Source organism: Ovis canadensis, chromosome 4 (assembly GCF_042477335.2).
Source record: "Ovis canadensis isolate MfBH-ARS-UI-01 breed Bighorn chromosome 4, ARS-UI_OviCan_v2, whole genome shotgun sequence".
NCBI classification, from domain to species: domain Eukaryota; kingdom Metazoa; phylum Chordata; class Mammalia; order Artiodactyla; family Bovidae; genus Ovis; species Ovis canadensis.
In genome coordinates this window covers 103,890,435-103,913,427 of record NC_091248.1, presented here as the reverse complement: position 1 = coordinate 103,913,427, position 22,993 = coordinate 103,890,435, and the positions used below count along the sequence as shown (strand labels likewise).

Here is a 22,993-nt window from a genome sequence, read left to right as displayed (position 1 = left end):
AACATGTAATTTATTGGGGTTGGCTTTTTTTTTTTAACTCAGCCTAAGTCTTTAGAGACTCATCCAGATTGTTATAATGTATCAATAGTTTAATACTTTTTATTGTGGTGTACCTGTCTGTTAACCTTCATCCGCTGATGGACATCTAGATGTTTCCACTTTTTTACTATCATGAATGCTGCTGCTGCTGCTGTTTACTGGAGAGGTCGTGTCTGACTCTTTGCCCCTCCTTGGACTGTAGTCCACCAGCCTCCTCTCTCCACTGGATTCCCAGGCAAGAATAGAGCTGCTATAAATATCTGTGTAGCTGTTTTTGTATGAACATACATCTTTACTTCTCTGGGATAACTGTTCAGAAGTATAACTGCTAGGTCACATGGGAGGTAGTTGCATGTTCAAGCATTTTCTTTTGTTGTTATTGTTGTTTATAAACTACTAAACTGTACCAGAGTGACTGCACTTTTTTTCATTATCACTAGTAATATAACATGATCCAATTTCTCTGTGTCCTCACCAGCATTTGGTCTTGTCACTAGTTTTTGTTTTAGTCATTCTGTTAATGTGTAGTAATACTTCATTGTGGTTTTAATTATGTTTCCTAATAGCCAATGTGGCTTTGGAGGTGGTGATGGTTTAGTCACTAAGTCATATCTAACTCTTGCCACCCCATGGACTGCAGCCTGCCAGGTTCCTTTGTCGATGGGATTTCCCAAGCAAGAATGCTGGAGGGGGTGGCCATTTCCTTCTCCAGAAGATCTTCCTGACCCAGGGATCAAACCTCAATCTCCTGCAGGCAGCCTCCTGAATTGCAGGCACATTCTTTACCTACTGAGACACCAGGGAAGCCCACCTGCCAATGTAGGAGATGAGACCCTGGTCAGGAACATCCCCTGGTGGAGGAAATGGCAACTCACTTCAGCATTCTTGCTGGGATGATCCCATGGACAGAGGAACCTGGTGACCAATGATAATAAGTAAACTTTCATGTGCTTAGTTGCCATCTGTACATCTTTGGTGAAATGTTTCTTCATGTCTTTTGACTATGTTTATTAGATTATTTGACTTTGTATTGGTGAGTTTTGGAAGTTGTTATATATTCTAGGTACTTTGCTGGATATGTGGCTTGATTCTCCCACTTTGTAGCTTGTCTTTTCATCTTAACAGGGTCTTGTAAACAGAAAATATTTTTATTTTTAATGAAGTCTAACATTAATTTTTCCTTTTATGGATTGTTTTTGGTATCAAGTCCAACAACTCTGTCTAGTCTGAGACGCTGAAGATTTCCTCATTTTTTCCCCCTAAAAGGTTAGTTTTCATGGCTTACCTTTAAGTTTTTGGTACATTTTGAGTTAATTTTGTGTTAGCACTAAGACTGAGATCAAGGTTTATTTTATTGCCTAGATATGTCTTATTGCTTCAGCAGTAAGTTGAAAGACAGTCTATCCTCCTTTGAATTCTTTTGAACTTTTGTCAAAACATCAGTTGGGAATATTTATGTGCATCTATTTCTGTGTCCTCTGTTCTCTATTGATCGGTATGTCTGTTTATCCAACAGTGCCTCTCAGTCTTGATTACTGTAGCTATACAATAAGTCATGAAATTGGGAGGTAGACTCCTCTTATTTTATTGTTCTTATTCAAAATTGTTTTAGCTATTTTAGTTTCTTTGCCTTTTCATACGCAATTTAGAACAATCTTGTCTAGATCTATGAAAAAATCTTGCTTATGTTTTGATAGGAATTGCATTATACCTGTATACCAATTTGAAAACTGATGTCTTTATTAGTTGAGTCTTCAAATCCATGAACATATATGTCTTCGTTTATTTAGGCTTTTTATCTCTCTAATCAGTGTGTAGATTAAGCATATAAGTCTCCTAATGTTTCTTTTTCTGGGCTCCAAAATCAGTGCAGATGGTGATTGTAGCCATGAAATTAAAAGAGGCTTATCCTTGGAAGGAAAGTTATGACCAACCTAGACAGCATATCAAAAAGCAGAGACATTACTTTGCCAACAAATGTCACGTTTCATTTTTAGGGACTTCCATGGTGGTTCAGTGGTTAAGACGTCATGTTTCCAATGCAGGGGAAGCAGGTTCAGTCCCTGGTCGGGGAACAAAGATCCCACATGGTGAGTGGTGTGTACAAAAATTTGAAATTAAAAAAAAATATTTTTCATGAATAAAATATTTCATTAAAAAACAATTTTAAAAGTATGTTTAATTTTGTTGTCTACCTGTTCAATTGCTAGCATATAGCTGTACAACTGCCCTCCTATGTTCTTTTAGCAATCATTCTCTCCTTTTTCTTTCATATGAGAATATGTTTAGTTTCTGTTCATTCATTCTTACTTTCACTGGGCATAGAATTCTGGGTGGTCATATCCTTTCTTTCAGAACCTGAGACATTTCGATGGGAGCTGATGTTCAGTTCAGTTCAGTTGCTCAGTCGTGTCTGATTCTTTGTGACCCCATGAACTGCAGCACACCAGGCCTCCCTGTCCATCACCAACACCTGGAGTCCACCCAAACCCGTGCCCATTAAGTCAGTGATGCCATCCAACCATCTCATCCTCTGTCATCCCCTTCTTCTCCTTCCCTTAATCTTTCCCAGCATCACGGTCTTTTCAAGTGAGTCAGCTCTTCACATGAGGTGGCCAAAGTATTGGAGTTTCAGCTTCAACATCAGTCCTTCCAATGAACACCCAGGAATGATCTCCTTTAGGATGGACTGGTTGGATTTCCTTGCAGTCCAAGGGACTCTCAAGAGTCTTCTCCAACACCACAGTTCAAAAGCATCAATTCTTCGGTGCTCAGTGTTCTTTATAGTCCAACTGTCACATCCATACATGACCACTGGAAAAACCATAGCCTTGATGAGACGGACCTTTGTTGGCAAAGTAATGTCTCTGCTTTTTAATATCCTGTCTAGGTTGGTCATAACTTTCCTTCCAAGGAGTAAGCCTCTTTTAATTTCATGGCTGCAATCAGCATCTGCAGTGATTTTGGAGCCCAGAAAAATAAAGTCAGCCACTGTTTCCACTGTTTCCCCATCTATTTGCTATGAAGTGATGGGACCAGATGCCATGGTCTTAGTTTTCTGAATGTTGAGCTTTAAGCCAACTTTTCTACTGTCCTCTTTCACTTTCATCAAGAGGCTCTAGTTATTCTTCACTTTCTGCCATAAGGGTGGTGTCAATATGCTATTATTTGAATTGTTTTTTCTCTATAGGTAAAATGTCATATTTTTCTGGTTACGTTCAAGAATTTTCTTTGCCTTTAGTTTTTAGAAGTCCAACTAAGATGTTTCTCAGCATGAGTTTGTTTTTTATTTTTTTCCTGTTTTGGGCTCACTCAGATTTAAAGACATAAATCTGGATGTTTATGTCTTTTTACAAATTTGGGAGCTTTCACTCAGTATTTTTCAGGCTTGACCTCTTGTCCTTCTCCTTAAACTCTCAAGTCATGAAAATTAGATATTTTGTTATGGATTTTCAAGGCTTGGTTTACTTTTTCAGTATATATTTCCCCATTTTTTTGTATTGTATAATATTCTAACTTCCATTTCATTAAACTTTTCTTTCTTCCTTCTAATCAGCTGTTGAACCAGTTACTAAGCTTTTAATTTCAGTTAGTATATTTTTTCAGTTCTAAAGTTGCCATTTGGTACTACTTTATATGTTCTGTTTCTTTGTTTAATATTTCTAATTCTTTGATGAAATTTTCATTTCATTTGTTTCAAGTATGTTGGCAATTGCAAGTTGAAGCATTTTTATCATGAATGTTTGACAATTTTTATTTGATAATTTTAATGTCTCTCTTATATTCTTGTTGGCATCTACTGATTGCTTTTTTATCCTATTTGAGAGCTTCCTGGTTATTGGCATGAATAGCAATTTCTAATTGAATTCTGGACAGTCTCCTCTATTATTTTCTGAATCTCTAGACCTCCTTCAAATATTCTTCCCTCAGAGCCTACTCCAGAAAAAGGAAAGGAGAGGCACTGCCACATTCCTGCCAAGTAGAGGCAGGAATCCCACACAACCTTCAGGTTCCCACACAACCTTCATAGGCAAGATACGTGTATGTGTGTGTGGTGGGGGTGGCTCCTTGTTTCTGCTGGGCAGGGCTGAGAGTTTGGTGATATGAGCTGTCTCCACTGATATCAAAGCAGATGTGAACTAATTATCTCTGAGTTACTGTGAAATTTCTGACCATCCACTCAGCCCCTAATGTCATTTCTACTGATGCCTTGGGAGTGGGAGAGGGTGGGGAATGGGTGCTTATTACTGAACCAGGGGAATGAAAATCTTATCTCCCTGTTTGATTTTTTCTGACAGCAACCTGGCAGGTGTTTGGGGTCACTTGTTACAGACTCTGGAGGGTGTAAGTCTAGACTCCTCTCTTAGCCTTTGTTAGCATGGATGGCTACAGATTTTCTGTGGTACCCGCCTCAAGTAGAGATCAGACTCTCTTGGGGACTTCTGTCTGCAGATATTGGTGTCCCTGGGTTACCAGCTTCTTGTCTCCAAGTCTAGTATATACAAAATAGTAGAAAACCCAGGGAACTTATTTTTATTCCTTAAATTCTGTGGTCTCCAGCCTCACTGCCTTCTTTTCTATACCTTTCAGAGCCTTGTGATGTTTGTTCAGTATATAATATCTAGGGTTTTAGTTATACTTAGGCATGAATAATAGAGGAAAATATGTCTATTCCATTTTGCCAGAAGTGATAGTGACTTGACTTTCTAAAATATCATTTGTTCATTGTTACTTTTTAAAAGTTTTTTTTTTTTAATGTGGACCATTTCAAAAGTATTTATTTAAATTTTTACAATATTGCTTCTGTTTTATGGTTTTTGGATTTGAGGCCATAAGGCATGTGGGGTCTTAGCTCCCTGACCAGGTATTGAACCTGCACCCCTGCATTGGAAGGTGAAATCTTAACCACTGGACCACCAGGAAAGCCCTTCCTTTGTTCTTTAGACTTTAGTCTAACATTCCTTCATCTGTGAACCATTCTCTCATTTTCCTTAGGACGTACATTGTTTGACTACTAGAGGCTCTCATAGAAGTATGCATTTCTCATCTTAGCATGTGTTTTTAATTGAAATCTTAAATAAATTTGAGTATTTGATTAATTGTCTTAATTGGACTCTGAGTCCTAGATGTCATGATTATGACTGAGTTTTAGTAATTATTTTATTCACAGTACCTGGTAGTACGTATGCCATTAACAGGAGATTCTCAATAATCTTTGTAGAATGGATAAGCTAGTGCAAGAAAGTAGAAAGGGCTTTAGCTCTGCAGTTAGATTTTGCCACTTTACCAGACGTGTAATCTTTACAAGTTTTTTTGTCCTGAATATTTTCTCACATGTTGATATTAACTGATGTAACATGTAAAGTTCTTCACTCAGTTCATCGGGTGACAATTTCCAATAGCTATTCTTTTTCTTCTTTCTCTCTTTCCTAAGAAACTATAGCCTTACTTTTTTGTTTGTTTTACTTTTTTTTCTATTTTTGTTGACAGGTACAGTGCCCAGAACATAATGGAAATTCAATAATTATTGAATGGAATTAAATTGTTATGCTTATTATTACTTTATAGGACTTATATAAAGTTTCTGATTAGCATTATACATCTAGGGAAATGTAAATAAAAAGAATCAAAATTTATAGGGGGAAAGAGTTTTGTTTATAAATGAAAAGCTGTTTGGCCAATGATTCACCTTTGAACTAGAATCACAGCAGGTTGAAAATAGTAAATAAAATTCAAGGAAACTGTACAAAGGTTTATTCTATAATAACTGCCACAGAGAGTTACAAGAACAAGTCCATTTGGAAACATAAAAAGAATGTGAACTGTGTTTAGAGGGCAAAAAGTCCTCTGAAAAAGTAGATAAAAGAAATTTTTGACAAATGGAATCAATTTTATCTCTTAGAGTCAGGAAAAGGGAACAAGGAAAAATGGACTTTGAAACACATACTTGACATTGGTCATGGGAGAGAACAAGAGAAAGAGAAAGAAAAAGGGTTCAAAGCCTTCAGCTGACCTTTTCTTCAGCAGTTCAGGTCTGTGCCCTGGGCTTGCAGCACTGCCCACAGGGTGACTGTAAAGGGATTATCTTTGCATTTAAGGGTGCCTATTGAATTTTGGACAGTGTAATATACACAGCACAGCAGTTGGTTCCATCTCTTGACAAGACTGTAATTTAAGGTTGTAAGAAAGGAAGTGAAAAGTCACAAAGAAATCCAGAACATCTCTGTGCAGATGTGGGTGAAAAATGGGAAAATGTGTAGACAGGAGGCCACTTGTGGATGTGTATAAGCGGTGGTAAGTATACTATGGGCTTGGCACTGTTCTATGAGCTTTACATGAATTAAATCATTCAATCAATTATGACTGGTATTCCTATCATGATAGTCATCTCAGGATACTGAAGTTACAACAGTCTTCTAGATTTATTGATACTATCTCTCTTGCCAGGTTGGAAGTTGGGAGATGGTGTTTGGAATGGGGAAAAAAGATGTTTTACACTCTACTGCTATGCTTTCTGTTACAGGTAGAATTTTCCCCCTAAATTTATATGCTGAAGTCTTAATCACCAGGACCTCAGCATGTGACCTTATTTGAAAATAGTTGATGAGGGAGAAATATATATTCATATTTGCTTGTATGTACACACATAAAGATACTTTGAATGGATACCTGGGAAAACAACCATAAAGGCTAACTCGAGAGCAATGGCTGCTGCTGCTGCTAAGTCCCTTCAGTCGTGTTCGACTCTGTACGACCCCATAGACAGCAGCCCACCAGGCTCCCCCGTCCCTGGGATTCTCCAGGCAAGAGCACTAGAGTGGGTTGCCATTTCCTTCTCCAATGCATGAAAGTGAAAAGTGAAAGTGAAGTCACTCAGTCGTATCCGACTCTTAGCGACCCCATGACTGCAGCCCACCAGGCTCCTCCATGCATTGGATTTTCCAGGCAAGAGTACTGGAGTGGGTTGCCATTGCCTTCTCGGAGAGAGCAATGGGGTCCTGGGCAAAGTGGGAAGGTGATGAGAAGCACAATGTACTGTCTTTTCTATTTTTAGGATCCTGAACCATGTAAATGTATTATAAGAATCAATCTCAAGAAGCCAAAGTTTTTTAAACCTCCAAAGATTAAAATGCACCATACTATTTCTGCAAAAAATAAAAGAATGAAAACAGAGTTGTTGTAGATGTAATTAGTTAAGATGAAGTCAGAGTGGGGTTGCAACAGTAGCAGTGCGTCTATAGCTGTGTCTGACTCCTCGTGACCCCACGGACTGCAGCCCACCAGGCTCCTCTGTCCATGGGCTTTTCTGGGCAAGAATACTGGAGTGGGTTGCTGTTTCCTTCTCCAGGGGATCTTCCCGACCCAGGGATGGAACCCGCATCTCTTGTGTCTCCTCCATTGGGAAGTGGATTCCTTACCACCAGCGTTACCAAGATGAAGTCAGAGTGGAGCTGAGTAGACTCTAATATATGTTGTTTAAGCTATGCAGCACGTGGCACTCTGCTGTTCTGGTAACCCTGACAAACCGATACACTTTCCTGGAGCACAGACCTTTGTGATCTGGAAGGTTATGTATCCTTTTGAAAAGTATAAATTGAACAATGAGAGCCTTCTCTCAAAAAAATGCAAATAGCTACAATTTCACATACAATCTCAAGAGTTCACAGATGTTCTGCAGTCCATCTCCAGACCCCACCCTCACCGCAGGTCAGACTGAAAACCTTGATCCTAGAGCCCGTGCTATTTCACCCGACTGGTTTCTTGGGTGATGCTTCCTCAACACGTGGTGCTGCTGTGAGCACTTCCCATTAAAAGAACCACTGTTGACTCTATGACGTCATCCTACAGCAACAGAAGGCACTACCGCTCTTAGGAGCTGGTCCCCTGGAGCTGTGACTCACATGAGTATTCAGCGTAGAAATGCTGGGAGCCTTACCACAGTCCCCTGCTAAAACATACAGCTGCTTTTCTATATCCTCTTCTTTGGTTTAAATTAAAACAATCTTTCTCCGTAGTTTAAGGTCAAGTAGAGAATTAGATAGAGGAAGCTCTTGCCATTTTGGCATGCTTTAGGGAAAGAACTTGATCTCTGAGGGACTATTTCTATTTAAAATCCAGATATAATTGGGGTGGGGGTGGCTGTGGGGTAAAAAGCAAAGCAACTAAGAAAGTGGTTCCTGAAAGGAGAGACAGGCTCTTGCAGAGGATGTGAGAGGGAGCCAAAAACTCACTCTGCTTCCTTCACACTCCACTTGGCACTGCGAGTGTTTGCACATATTCTGGATCTCACGGAGTATGTTCTGTGTGCATGAGGCTGAAAGGCTTTAAGAAGAGAAATGTAAGAACCACCTGCCTACATCTTGCTATGCGTGTGTCTGTAGCTGTGTCTTGCTGTCTAGGGGCTGGCTTCCTCCTCCTGCTCAAATAAGGCATCTTTCTGTTCTTGTGGTGAAACTCTGTGAAACTCAGTCTGTCTCAGCCAGAGATAGAACTGCCCTCACCGCAGCTCTGTGTTATCCTTGAAGAAATCCTTTTGCCTGAGCTTATATGATTTCTCTCTGTCATTCGCTTTGAGGAAGAGATACCTTGTCTTGATGTTGCCAGTGCCCCTCACGTATTGACTCACAGGAGTGAGTCTGTGTTTTTCAGCTGTCAGTATTGTATTCAAACAAACGTGAAACATGGTTTGGCAGATAATCTGGTCTGCACAAGGGATGAGATTTCAGAAAGCCCAGTTGCTCCTGGCATTTGCTACCACAGAACAGAGGGATCGTTATTAGGATTCTTCCTTTCAGATTGCTCTTCCCTAGGATCAGCCTCGCTGTCTGGAATGATCAACTATTTGTGCTTGTGGAAATCCTGCTCCACTCTTAACCACCCAAGGTGCACGCTGCCTTCAGGAAGCCCTTGTAGATCTCTCAACTGCATGGGGTTTTTGACAGTTCATGGTTTTCCTTAGGTCATAGTTCTAAACTCAGAGTGAGTCTGTCTGTGCTGAGATCACAAGGTCCTGAGGACAATGCCTGGTCTTCCTCATTTCGCAGTCTCCCTCAGCACTTCACACAGGATGCTCACTACAGAGTGCTTCGAGGTTTTTCTTTTTCCCTGAAGCCTTCTAATACCGGACTCTGCCACTTAGTCTTCCTACATGAATCAGAACTGGGGTTGGCTTTGAATTGGTGGTGGAAAGTGTTTTGGAAAATGCAGTTGAAGAATGTAGGCAACGGGACTTAAAAGGAGATGCCAGTCAGTATTATTTAATGAGATCTTACAGAATGCCATGAAAACAGAGTAGGAAATCATAAGAAAAGAAAATGGAGAATAGGGGAGAAATTTGAGATGGGGCACATTTAGAATAAGGTAAAGATGGTAAAATATTTAGATGTACACAGTAGTTTGCTTTTGAAGAACTTTAAGGAATTTCAGTAATATAAGCACAGGTTAATCTACTGCTATAAATTTTATATCACCAGAAACAACATAACCCCTGAAATCAAATAAGAATTTAGCTATTTATAGGATGTGACTATAAGATGTGATGTACTTGGAGCTTTGGAAGTAAGAGGGCTGATTAAAGAAGACCACTGGATTACAAAAGGATGATAGAGAAAACCAAGGCTCACTTTTAGATTTTAGCCTTACTCAGTTTAAGGAAGAGATATGGAGGAGAGGCATGGGAAACAGTGAGAGCTAATCAGATTACGAATCTTCCTCTTGAAAAGACAGATAGGATGTTTAAAAAAAAATGAAAGTGATAGTCCCTCAGTTGTGTTTGACTCTTTGTGATCTCATGGATTGTAGCCCACAAGGCTCCACTGTCCATGGAATTCTCCAGGCGAGAATACTGGAGTGGGTTTCCATTTCCTTCTCCAGGGGATCTTCCTAACCCAGGAACAAATGCAATTTATTAGCCTCTGGCTGTAAATTGCTCAGTTACAGAAGCAGCAGCACCCACCTTCTTGAAACTTGAGTTTCAGATATGCTGTAATCTAACACATCTGATAGTGGGAACTTTTTATAGTGATAAGAACACTTAAAATGAGACTTATCCTCTTAATAAATGTTTAAGAGTACAACTGGGTTTTTCTGGTGGCTTAGTGGTAAAGAACCTACCTGCCAATGCAGGAGACCTGGGTTTGATCCCGGATCCCCTGGAGAAGTAAGTGGCAACCCACTCCATTATGTTTGCCTGGGAAATCCCAGGGACATAGAAGCCTGGCAGGCTATAGTCCATGCGGTCGCAGAGTCAAACACCACTGAACTGAGCAACTAAATGATAACAACAACAAGTGTGCAATACAGTGTTGCTCACTATAGCCACCGTGTTTTACAGCATATACATGAAACTTAATCATCTTATATAACTTCTTTTAAAGACATGCTCCCAGGCTGCCTTAACTCAAGTTAGCCATTCCTTCTATGAGTTTTCTCACTTGAAAAAAGAAACACTCTGAATAATTCACAGTGACTAACCCTAAAATAAATAAATAAATTAAATAGAAAACTAAGATCATGGCATCCAGTCCCATCACTTCATGGTGAATGGATGGGGAAACAGTGGAAACAGTGAGAGACTTTATTTTTGGGGCTCCAAAATCACTGTAGATGGTGACTGCGGCCATGAAATTAAGAGACACTGCTCTCTCGAGGAAAAGTTACGGCCAACCTAGATAGCATATTAAAAAGCAGAGACATTACTTTGCCAACAAAGTTTCGTCTAGTCAAAGCTCTGGTTTTTCCAGGAGTAACGTATGGATGTGAGAGTTGGACTATAAAGAAAGCTGAGCTGAGCACTGAAGAATTGATCGTTTTGAACTGTGGTGTTGGAGAAGACTCTTGAGAGTCCCTTAGACTGCAAGGAGATCCAACCAGTCAATCCTAAAGAAATCGGTCCTGAGTATTCATTGGAAGGCCTGACTACAATACTTTGGCCACTTAATGCGAAGAGCTGACTCATTGTAAAAGACCCTGATGGTTCGAAAGATTGAAGGTGGGAGGAGAAGGGGAAGACAGAGGATGAGATGGTTGGATGGCATCACCAACTCAATGGACATGAGTCTGAGTAAACTCTGGGAGTTGGTGACGGACAGGGAGGCCTGGTGTGCTACAGTCCATGGGGTTGCAAAGAGTCAGACACAACTAAGCAACTGAACTGAACTGAACCCTAAAATAAGAATGGCAACCCACTCCAGTACTCTTGCCTGGAAAATCCCATGGAAGGAGGAGCCTGGTAGGCTACAGTTCATGGGGGCGCTAAGAGTTGGACATGACTGAGCGACTTCACTTTCACTTTTCACTTTCATGCGCTGGAGAAGGAAATGGCAACCCACTCCAGTGTTCTTGCCTGGAGAATCCCAGGGATGGGGGAGCCTAGTGGGCTGCCATCTATGGGGTCACAAAGAGTCAGACACAACTGAAGTGACTTAGCAGCAGCAGCAGTGATCTTTTTCTCTGGATGTAATACTGCAGAGTGGGTACAGGAAGTTGTACAAACTGACAGATAATTATAGTGAGAGAAGAGAAAGGAAGGAGCCCAGCTTATAATCATTTGTTCAGTAGATATTCATCAAAAACCAATTACGTGTCAATAAATAGTCCTATGGTGGGAAACACATTGGTGTATTTGGGGAATATTAAGGGAGATTTGTCTTAGAGCAATGAAAAATGGGAGAAGATAGTAAGAGGTAAGATGTGAAAGTTAGCCAAGGCCAGATCAGGAGGTGGTAAGCAGTTGGGTTTTATCCTAAGTGTGATGCCTGGACCTTGGAAGCTTTTGAGCAGAGGAGTGACATAACCTGATTCAGTTTTCACAAGCTTTGTCTGCCTGCCCCATGGAAAATGCAATTTTGGAGGGCAGGTAGAGAAGTAAGCCAACTGGGGGGAGACTATTGCACTTATTGAGGTGAGAGTTAATGATAACATGCCAGGATGGTAGCAGGGGAGGAGGCAGCAAACATGACTGGAGTGAGAAAATATTTTGATGTATATAAGTTGACAAGATATTGCAGGAGAGACACAGAGAATTCAAAGATGACTTCAGGGTTTTCAGACTTAGCATGTGAGTCAATTCAAAACAGACTTGAAGAAGTAGGCTCTAGAGGGTGATGAAGGCTGCTGCTTCAGGGAGATGCTTAATAGACACTCAAGGGAGATGATGAGTAAGCTATCAGATATATGAGCCTGGGATTCAGGAAGTGGTCAGGGCTGCATATATACATTTGATAATCATTAGCAAAGAGATGGTATTAGCATGTGGGGTCTGGATGAGGTCACATGAAAGAATGTTGATAGAAGAGAAGATGGAACCCTGGACTTAGTCATGGGACACTCTAATATTTGGAGGTAGGAAGAAGAAGCCTAAGAAGGAGAGGCTGCAGAAGAAGGAAGAAAATTAGGGTGGTAAATGTCAAAACCAAAAATATATCCAATGCTGCTCACAGGTTGAGAAAGATGAAGATGGAGAGGTGACCACTGGGGAGGGCAGATGGAGGTGCTGATAAACTGACTGCAGTGTGTTGAGTAGACAGTAAGGAAGGAGGAAACTGAAACACTTGTTTCAACTGGCTTTAGCTCTAAAGAAGGCAGTGGGCAGAAACAGGGAAAATTCATCCATTCTGGCAGGAGGGAAAGTGGAATTGAAGGGTAAGGATGCAGGTAGAGACTGACTTGATTTTGAAAACAAGAAAAAATAGAAAGCAATTGTTCTTTTTTTTCAAAAGCATCCATCCCCATATTTGTTGCTTGATGAAAAGTTAGTCAAAGAAGAATGAAAGCTGCAGTGGGACTCCTGAATACTCACTTGTTGCAAATTTGTTTTCATGTTTCATGTTTATACACCAGCTGTTTAAAACCAATCATCTTTGTTTTTAGGAAAGCTTTCTAGTCAATTATATGTAGAAAAGCAAATAATATAACAACATTTAAAATATTTTAAATTACTGTTTGGCATCAACATGAAATATAATTATTCTTTGATTACTATCTTCTGTCCCACAGGTCTCTCAAGAAACATAAAAAATACAACACTGGAACATTCAGTGATAACAGGTGATTATACAAATGATTATTCTTCTGAACTGCTATGCAGTAGGCATATATAAATAAACAAAATCCAGCTTGCTCTAGTCAGTCTCTTCAGATGGCCATATTCAGAATTTTAATGCTGTGTTTGTCTCTGCACTGATGAGTAACAGTGAACTAGCAACTGAGCTATTCCATGCCCATTCAAATATATGAAACCATTGACAAAGGACCAGTATTTTAAGAGCTTGATGCCCTCTTAATGAAGCAGTAAAAATATATTTTTTCAAATTCCTGAATCACTGTAAAATCCATAGAACATAAAATTTATAATGTTAACCAATTTTAAATGAGCACTTAAGTGGTATTAAACATATTCATATTGTTGTGTAACTCTCAACACCATCCACATCCAGAACTCTTTTCATAAAATATGGAATGTTTCCTGAATCTGTATGACATCATTGAGTAGGGATCATGCTAATCTTTTCTGTATTGTTCAATATTAGAATATGCACTGCTTCAGTGAGCACTGACACACATTTTAATGAAAACACAGAAAGGAATAAAAAGTATAGAGATGGTGACTCTGAAAGACAAGCGAGATTCACTTGATGATGATTGTAAAACTAAGGGCTTTGAGCCATTCTATACTTTTCCCTCTCAGAGTATTGACACATGGAAAGTGACTACAATACCTTCTGATTCTACACACAGGGATAGAATACAGGGGTAGATTATTTGATCCAAAATGACCATTGCTGTATCTCCCAATTTATCTAGTTAAAAAGGAAACAACTGAAAAATAACTCAAATCTAGGTTGAGTTCTTACTATATGCCAGACACTACGCTAAGTCATGCACAATGCATTTCCAGCTTACTTCAAAAAGAAAACGTCTTATTTTCATTTTAAAGACAGTAAGACTAAAATTCAGAAATGGTAGTATAATTAACTACACATGGTCTCACAACCAGTAAGATGTGGGTGAAAGATACAGCTCTGGGTTAGCTTGCCCACACAGCCCTTGCTCTTAATTTCTGTGATCTGTTGTCTAAAGGTGACCACATCTGCCCCCAATTTTTTCAGTTTATGGCCTCAGACAGCCTCCCCAAACACACCCTGTTCTGCGTTCTTCTGAACGCATTCTTTTGGCTTGTGCAAACATTTATATGCTGAACAATGCTACTTACCTCATCCAAGTTTTGTGTTGAACTCTCACAATTATTTCTAAATGTTTGCAAGCAAAACATTTTCTTGATAGCTACAGTCAAGATTTGTGGTTTGGGAGGATAGGGAAAGATTTCATCAATATTCTTTGGTGCAGTTTCTGTGTATTCAGGCTTACAATTTGCTGACTTCTAGAACGATGGCTTGAAATTAGAACATCTCTTGAAAGAAAGCTGCTGTGCCAGAAGACATCACAGAATTCCATTTCAGCTCTGATGTACAAACATTCCTGCAGCTACAATCTGATCCTCACACTTGTTATGGACTAAGTGCCTGCCTGCATACGTGAGTGCTCAGTTGCTTCTGACTCTTTCTGACCCTATGGACTGTAGCCCACCAGGCTTCTCTGTCCATGGGATTTTCCAGTGGGGTGCCATCTAGAATTGGCCCTAATGTAGCTTTCATTCACTAATTCAGGAAGCCCTTAAATATTTGTAAGCTGTTGGTGAGGTTTTAGCTTGTTTTGTTTAGACTCTGTTTGTGGGCTCTCCTCACCCAGCGCTCCCCCTGTTGTTACCTACCAGGAGCTTTTGGCTGTGGCAAGGGCATGGCTTTTGGAAGACACCCCTGACCCAGGTTTGATGTTGACTTTTTCACTTTTTGCACCTAATGCACAATGATGTTCAACTTTTTTTTTTTTAATTTCAGAGTACAGATATAATTTTAGATTTACCTGTGATCCAGTAGACATTTATACAGTTGAGAAATGCTTCATATTTGTTGGGGGAAGGGTAGAGGAGATTGGTAAAGGGCTTTAATCTTTTTTTTTTTTAAGATTTTTTTTTTGTTGTGGACTATTTTTATGGTCTTAATTGAATTTGTTACAATATTGCTTCTGGTTTCCCTTTTGATTTTTGGCTGCAAGGCATGTGGGATCTCAGCTCCCTGACCAGGGGTTGAACCTGCACCCCTTTCAATGGAAGGCAAAATCTTAACCAGTGGACCAACAGGGAAGTCCCTAGGGAATTTAATCTTATGCCAACAAAGTTATGTGACAAAATAAGTGGATCTGGGTGAGTTTCATGTTCCCTCCTGCTTCCTTCCTTTCCACACTCCTTTTCTTTCCTTCCTTGAGCTTTCTCCCCCAGCAGAACCTGACCAGCCAGAGACAATACCCCGCGGTTCAGGATAGATGCATGTGGGCAGGAGGATGGAAGAATGGCTTTCCTAATCCCTTTCCTTTAACTCCCCTCTTTTCACACTGGGTTCTGTGCTATTGGAAAACATGACTCAACATGGAGGCCCCCTCAGATAACTTTACTGTCTCAGAAGCCAGGCTGGCTTTTCCCTTCATTTACAATTTTGTAAATTGTAAGATAACTGATTTTTATTTATTTAAGAAAATGTGGTACAAGCATACCATCAAGTATGATTTGGCCTTAAGAAAGAAGGAAATTCTGCAATATGCAACCACATGGATGAATCTTGAGGACATGAAAGAGAAAGTGAAGTAGCTCAGTCATGTCCGACTCTTCGTGACCCCATGGGCTGTAGCCTACCACGCTATAATCCATGGATTTTCCAGGCAAGAGTACTGGGAGTGGGCTGCCATTTCCTTCTCCAGTGTATCTTCCCAACCCAGGGATCAAACCCAGGTCTCCCGCATTGTAGGCAGACGCTTTACCATCTGAACCACCAGGGAAGCCTTTGCTAAGTGAAATAAGCCAATCACAGAAAGACAAATACTGCATAAATCCACTTGCATAAAGTAAACCAGAAACCAACACAATATTTTAAAGCAACTATCTTCCAATTAAAAATACACAAATTTTAAAATAAAGTAAGTCAAATTCATAGAACCAAAGAGTAGAATGGTGGGACTGGAGGGAGGAGGAAACGGGGAGTTACTGCAAAAAAGTTTCAGCAACGCAAGATGGATAAGTTCTGGAGCTCTGGGGTACAACGTTGCGTCTATAGTCAACAATGCTGTATTATACATTCAAAAGAGCTTCCCTGGTGGCTCAGAGGCAAAGAGTCTGTCTGCAATGCAGGAGACACAGTTTCAATCCCTGGTTTGGGAAGATCTCCTGGAGAAGGAAACGTTGCCGTTTCAACCCACTCCAGCATACTTGCCTGGGAAATCCCATGGATAGGAGAACCTGGAGGGCTACTGTCCATGAGGTCATGAAAGAGTTGGACATGATTTAGCAACCAAACAACAATAACAACACTTTCATAAATTTGCTAAGAGGCAGGATATCATGTTGTGTTGTTGCCAAAATAAAGAAAATTAAACAACAACAACAACAAAAATAGCTGCTTTTTTAAAATCTAGATTTCCAGTGAAGAATGCTAGACTGCAATTGAGTGGTGCTTAAACTTTCCAATGCATCTTGTCTCTCTAATCTAGCAGTTTTTCACACCCAGAAAGTAATTTAACTGTGTGAAGCTGAAGAGCTGACTTTCCAGTGCTTGGTGAGCTCTTTTAAATTATGTTACCCAGAAAAAATTTCTGACTAAGTACCATAAGCTAAACACATCTTAAAATCTGGGCTACTGCTTAAATGAATAAACTTTTGAATGCTTAAAGATATGATATTTCCCAAGTTATCATTTAGGAGATAAACTACTACTTTGAATTTTGTCCCCCTAACTTTCAATTATTTTCAATTGCCAAATATAATTCTTGATAAAGCAGACAATATTTCAACATGAGCAATTCTTAATGTCTTCAGCTTATAATTTTGTGGCCTCAATTTTAATTGTAATTTGTGTTTTCTGAGCCAGAATAGTTTAAAATGAGCACAAAAGTTTCCATTGTTTAGTGTCCTACAAAATGAATATGCCTGAGTTGCTGTCATTAAGAGCCTTACATGGGTCAGGTTTTGTTATTGTCTCCCCTCTTCCCTCCAACCCAACTTTTTATTTTTTAGCATGAGTGAGCTAAGAAGAAGCAACTATTATTTGACCAATTTACTTAAATAGAAAATGAATGACTATGTGTCTCCTAGAAAGATGGCTGGATGTGTTTTTAAATTCTGAATGCTACAACTATATTTAGCCAAAGTGCATTGCTTTCTGAATGCTTCCAAAATGGAACACTGTGCTTTGATTGTTGCTTTTGGAGTCTCATTAAGACTCTAAAAGGTCAAAGGAGTAAAGACTGAAGCAAAATACATTCATTTACAATACATACAGCACAATAAAAATGTAGAAATCAGCTACATATGTGATGTGGTTTTCTTCCAGGGTATTTGTATAATAGAGTCCTGTTTTTGTGGTTAGCTGATAAGTCTAAATGGTTACATTTATTCGACCAAATGTCTACAGTGTTGTTACTAGTGGAGAAACATTTCAGATTGCCAAATGTTTGTTTCATAATTTAATTTCTGAACAGAGGGTGATGTTGGAATTAGATATTTTTCCCATAAAGTGAGATGGCTATCTCCATAGTAGACAGGTTTTTACTTTCTTAAGAGACAGACATTTTTATAAGACTTCTGCTCTAACACACACTTTAAAAATTTCATGAGGGGAGGAGAGAATGGGATAACTTTGGCCCCTGGAAAGTTGCCTGTGAAGGATGACATCAGATCTTGACAAAGAATACAAACTAACTTAAAACTCAGTTTTCCCAGAAGAGTCTTCTCTAGCTTGAAATTCAATTTTCTCAGGTACATTTCAGTAATTTGTTTCTGCCAGTAATAAGGAGATTATTTTCATGTGAATGTGATGATATCCTATAGAGGAATCAGTGGGAATGTTCCTTTAATTTGAATTTAGCCTTTTCTCTAACATATTAAGAGGACAGAATAATTTTTTAATATCTTGCTACTTGGTTTTCCACATTTTAGATTTTAGCAATTATTTTCTTTGGCTCCTGAATATCTCAAAAATTATGTTGAAGCAACCTCATAACTTTCCTTTTTGTGTCTATAACTGATTGCTATAGTATTTCTTATAAGGATTAAGAAATACCATAGTCCAGGCACTTGTCCAGGTGCTAGCAACTCATCAGTGCACGTGTGCTCAGACACGTCAGTCACGTCTGACTCTTTGCGATCCTATGGACTGTAGCCCAACAGGCTCCTCTATCCATGGGATTCTCTGGGCAAGAATACCGTAGAGGGTTGCCATGCCCTCCTCCAGGGGATTTTCTGAACCCAGAGACTGAACCAGCATCTCCTGAGTCTGCTGCATTGCAGGCAGATTCTTTACCCACTGAGCCACTTGGGAAACTCCCCAAAATTCCATAAATGAAATACAAATAAAAATCTCTGCCTATAGGGCCTTTCATTTCTGTATATGTATTTATACTTAAGTTTATTTTTTCCAGCTCCCCCTGCCCCAAGCTTCAATAAAAAATTTCCAAACTTTTCACCTGTCTTACAATTTTAAAGATTGTAAACTTTTGGAAGAAATGGCTATGAATTACTTTCAATCTGAGGATACAGTGTCCCTGGTACTCTTTGGAGCTGAGAACTAAATCAATGTTATTTACTGTTTTTGTCAATGGAAAGGTCAGTGTTTCTTAAAAATTGTGTCCTTTGGACCACTGCTGTCAGAATCCCTTTCAGGCAGTAGTCATAGTCCCTGGTGGCTCAGAGGTTAAAGCATCTTCCTGCAATGTGGGAGACCTGAGTTCGATCCCTGGATCAGGAAGATTCCCTGGAGAAGGAAATGGCAACCCACTCCAGTACTCTTGCCTGGAGAATCCCAGGGACAGGGGAGCCTGGTGGGCTACAGTCCACGGGGTCGCAAAGACTCGGACATGACTAAGTGACTTCACTTTCAATTTTTCACTTTCACAATCCCTGAGACCCACCTCATAGCTCCAGATTCAGGATTCAGGGTGAGGATCAAGAATTTACATTTTAAAGAAGCAGTCTAAGTGACCCCTACACATGCTGACAACTAAAAATTAAGTACTAATTTAGACAAAGAGCTGAAGAAAGCGAATCTTAAATTAGAAAATGACCATAAGCAATTGTACGAAAAGGATTGACCTTGTGTGTGCTCAGTACGTAACATGGGGCGAAAGGGCAAAAGAAGTTGTCTTTCAGAAACAACTGGCGCCCGACTTTCTCCTGGGGAGAAGACTGTTTCTTGTTAAGGAAAACTTTGATTCCGCTTGGAGAGAGAACATAAGCCAAGGAGAATAAAGGTCACTGAGGCACAAAGAGGAAACAAAACTGAAACAAGATTGGAGGTGGGGAGACGGAAGAGAGGAACAGAACCACACATCTCGGGGGAGGCTGGCGACTGGAGGAAATGGCCTCAGTTCAGGTCAGTCGCTCAGTCGTGTCCGACTCTTTGCGACCTCATGAACCGCAGCACGCCAGGCCTCCCTGTCCATCACCAACTCCCGGAGTTCACTCAGACTCACGTCCATCGAGTCCGTGATGCCATCCAGCCAGCTCATCCTCTGTCGTCCCCTTCTCCTCCCTAGCATATGTCTAAGACACGTTTTAGGCATTTGTATGCTTGTGATATCAACTCTTTTTTTTTTTTTTTTTCTCAAATACTGTTATGGCTGTTACACACACAAAAGCCTGATGTGAGTGGTTTTCATGGGAAACAAATTAAATCAGTGGAGGGCTGCACTGAGGTTAAAGAGGAGCAGTGAGGATGAAGGATCACCTAAGCACCAGAAGCTGGAAAGAAGATGGAGGATTAAGAAGGGAGAAATCAGAGCCAGAGGGCTTCGAGAAATGGCGGGGGACTTTCAGAAATTCCGAGGAAGACAATTGTCTTCCCACTGAACGAGCAGCTTGAGGTTCAAGCTAATCTCATACAGATCTTGAAGGGCAGAATGAGCAAGTGGACATTTGGCATTATGGTTAAGTTACCATTTTATGTGGTTATGCCTTATCTTTTTGACTAGATTTTGAGTTTCTAGTTAGAGTATTCTTGTCTTTTTTTAAATTATTAATCACTTTTTCTGCATGGTATATTTTACACACTATATGCTGCCACATATTTATTGAAATGTTTTGTGCTATAAAGTGAAAAATGTAGTGGATTGTGAATAAAAAAGTGTCCTAGATTTAAGATCTTTCCTTTATTCCCTTGTGGACCTTTTAAGTTCTGGGCCCTTAAGTCTTACAGACACTTTTAGAAAATAACTTGTCTGTGCCTTTATTTCTAGAATGTCTGAGTTATTTAATATTTACCATTTCAGTGGAATGAAATGCCATTTCTTGAAAATAACATCTATAAACTACTTTTCTCTATGAAAATATATGATAGTTTAATTTCCTGAAGTTAGTTTAATTTCCAAGCAAGTATTTCAGATCTTATATATGCTCTGAAGCCTTATGATTATTTTAACTTTGTGACTTAAAAATTTGTGGCTAAGCTCATTATATTTTTAATGCTGGAAGTATATTTATTTTCCTACGAGGATTCTAAATATTTAGAATAATTGTACTTGGCATCTAGAATTTTGTTGGAGAAGGCATTAAAAACTACTACTTGCATTTCTTATGGGTAAAAAAAAATCAAAGCACAAACAAGTGGGTAAAGTACAGAATGGCGTTTTATCTTTCAAATTCTGGTCATAACTCTAACAGTAATTTCTGTGCAGTGAGAAGTTCCCTTTAAATCTTTTGCATCTGCAAGAAAGTTTTTGTGTTGCCCTTATTCATTTAGTGTAAGTCTTTACAACAAGGACTTGAAATAACTTACAGCCATTCCTCAGCATCCCCAAAAGATTGATCCTTGGACCCCTAGAGATGTTATAATCAACAGATGCTCAAGTTCCTTATAGAAAATGGCACATTGTCTCTGTATAATCCATGCACATCCTCCTACATAATTTTATCATCTCTAGACTACTTATAATACATAATGCAATGTAAATGCTATGTAAATAATTGTAAATACAATGTAAATGCTATGTAAATAGTTGCTGAGCATGCAGCAAATTCAAGTTTTGCTTTTTTGGAACTTTCTCGATGTTTTTTTTCCTGAATATTATTGATGTATATTTGGTTGAACTGAAAGATGTGGAAACGGTGGACACCAAGGACCAACTGTATATACATATAAGTTATTGACAATATATTTATATTGTGCTTTTATAACCAACCATTTTGCATGGAAGGGAATATAATTTCCATCTGATACACAAGTGTGGCAGACAGCATTTAGGCTTGCCTCTGATGAATCATGATTCTCTCTTGATTGTTTGAGTGTGGGCTGGACCTAGTGACTCATTTCTAAACAATAGAATACGGCAAAAGTGATATGATATCGCTTTCAAGATTAGGTTACAAAGAAAAGGTAGCTGCCATTTTCCATTCCTTTCTTCCTGCCTCATGGGTTGACTCTGAAGGAAAGCAGCTGCTGTGTTGTGAAGTGCCTTGTGGCAAGGGTCATGTGATAAGGAACTAACATCTCCAGTCAATGGCCAATGAAGACCTAAGATCTGCCAATGGCCATATGGGTGGTTTGGAAGTATCCTCAGCAGAACCTTGATTTAAATACATCTACCTTAGGAAGCATCACTATGAACAAAGCTATTGGAGGTGATGGAATTCCAGTTGAGCTATTTCAAATCCAGAAAGATGATGCTGTGAAAGTGCTGCACTCAATATGCCAGCAAATTTGGAAAACTCAGCAGTGACCACAGGACTGGAAAGTCAGTTTTCATTCCAATCCCAAAGAAAGGCAATGCCAAAGAATGCTCAAACTACCACACAATTGTACTCATCTCACACGCTAGTAAAGTAATACTTAAAATTCTCCAAGCCAGGCTTCAGCAATACGTGAACTGTGAACTTCCTGATGTTCAAGCTGGTTTTAGAAAAGGCAGAGGAACCAGAGATCAAATTGCCAACATCCGCTGGATCATGGAAAAAGCAAGAGAGTTCCAGAAAAACATCTATTTCTGTTTTATTGACTATGCCAAAGCCTTTGACTGTGTGGATCACAATAAACTGTGGAAAATTCTGAAAGAGATAGGAATACCAGACCACCTGACCTGCCTCTTGAGAAACCTGCATGTAGGCCAGGAAGCAACAGTTAGAACTGGACATGGAAAAACAAACTGGTTCCAAATAGGAAAAGGAGTACGTCAAGGCTGTAAATTGTCACCCTGCTTATTTAACTTCTATGCAGAGTACATCATGAGAAACGCTGGGCTAGAAGAAGCACAAGCTGGACTCAAGATTGCTGGGAGAAATATCAATAACTTCAGATATGCAGATGACAGCACCGTTATTGCAGAAAGTGAAGAACTAAAGAGCCTCTTGATGAAAGTAAAAGAGGAGAGTGAAAAGGTTGGCGTAAAGCTCAACATTCAGAAAGTGAAGATCATGGCATCTGGTCCCATCACTTCATGGGAAATAGATGGGGAAACAGTGGAAACAGTGGCTGACTTTATTTTGGGGGCTCCAAAATCACTGCAGATGGTGACTGCAGCCATGAAATTAAAAGACCTTTAGTCCTTGGAAGGAAAGTTATGACCAACCTAGACAGCATATTAAAAAGTAGAGATATTACTTTGTCCACAAAGGTCCATCTAGTCAAGGCTATGGTTTTTCGAGTGTATGTATGGATGTGAGAGTTGGACTCTAAAGAACACTGAGTGCTGAAGAATTGATGCTTTTGAACTGTCGTGTTGCAGAAGACTCTTGAGACTCCCTTGGACTGATTTCCTTTAGGATGTTCATTGGAAGGACTCATGCTGAAGCTGAAGCTCCAATACTTTGGCCATCTGACGCAAAGAACCAACTCATTTGAAAAGACCCTGATGCTGAGAT

The 22,993-nt window shown here is 39.6% G+C and overlaps 1 non-coding gene across 1 annotated transcript; it reads right to left on the bottom strand.

The window, feature by feature from the left end:
• Positions 1-13,486: 13,486 nt before the first annotated feature.
• LOC138439875 (U6 spliceosomal RNA) lies at positions 13,487-13,592 on the bottom strand. Its single transcript, XR_011256821.1, has one exon. It is a non-coding gene; the product is annotated as a U6 spliceosomal RNA (small nuclear RNA).
• Between the last annotated feature and the right edge of the window lie 9,401 nt (positions 13,593-22,993).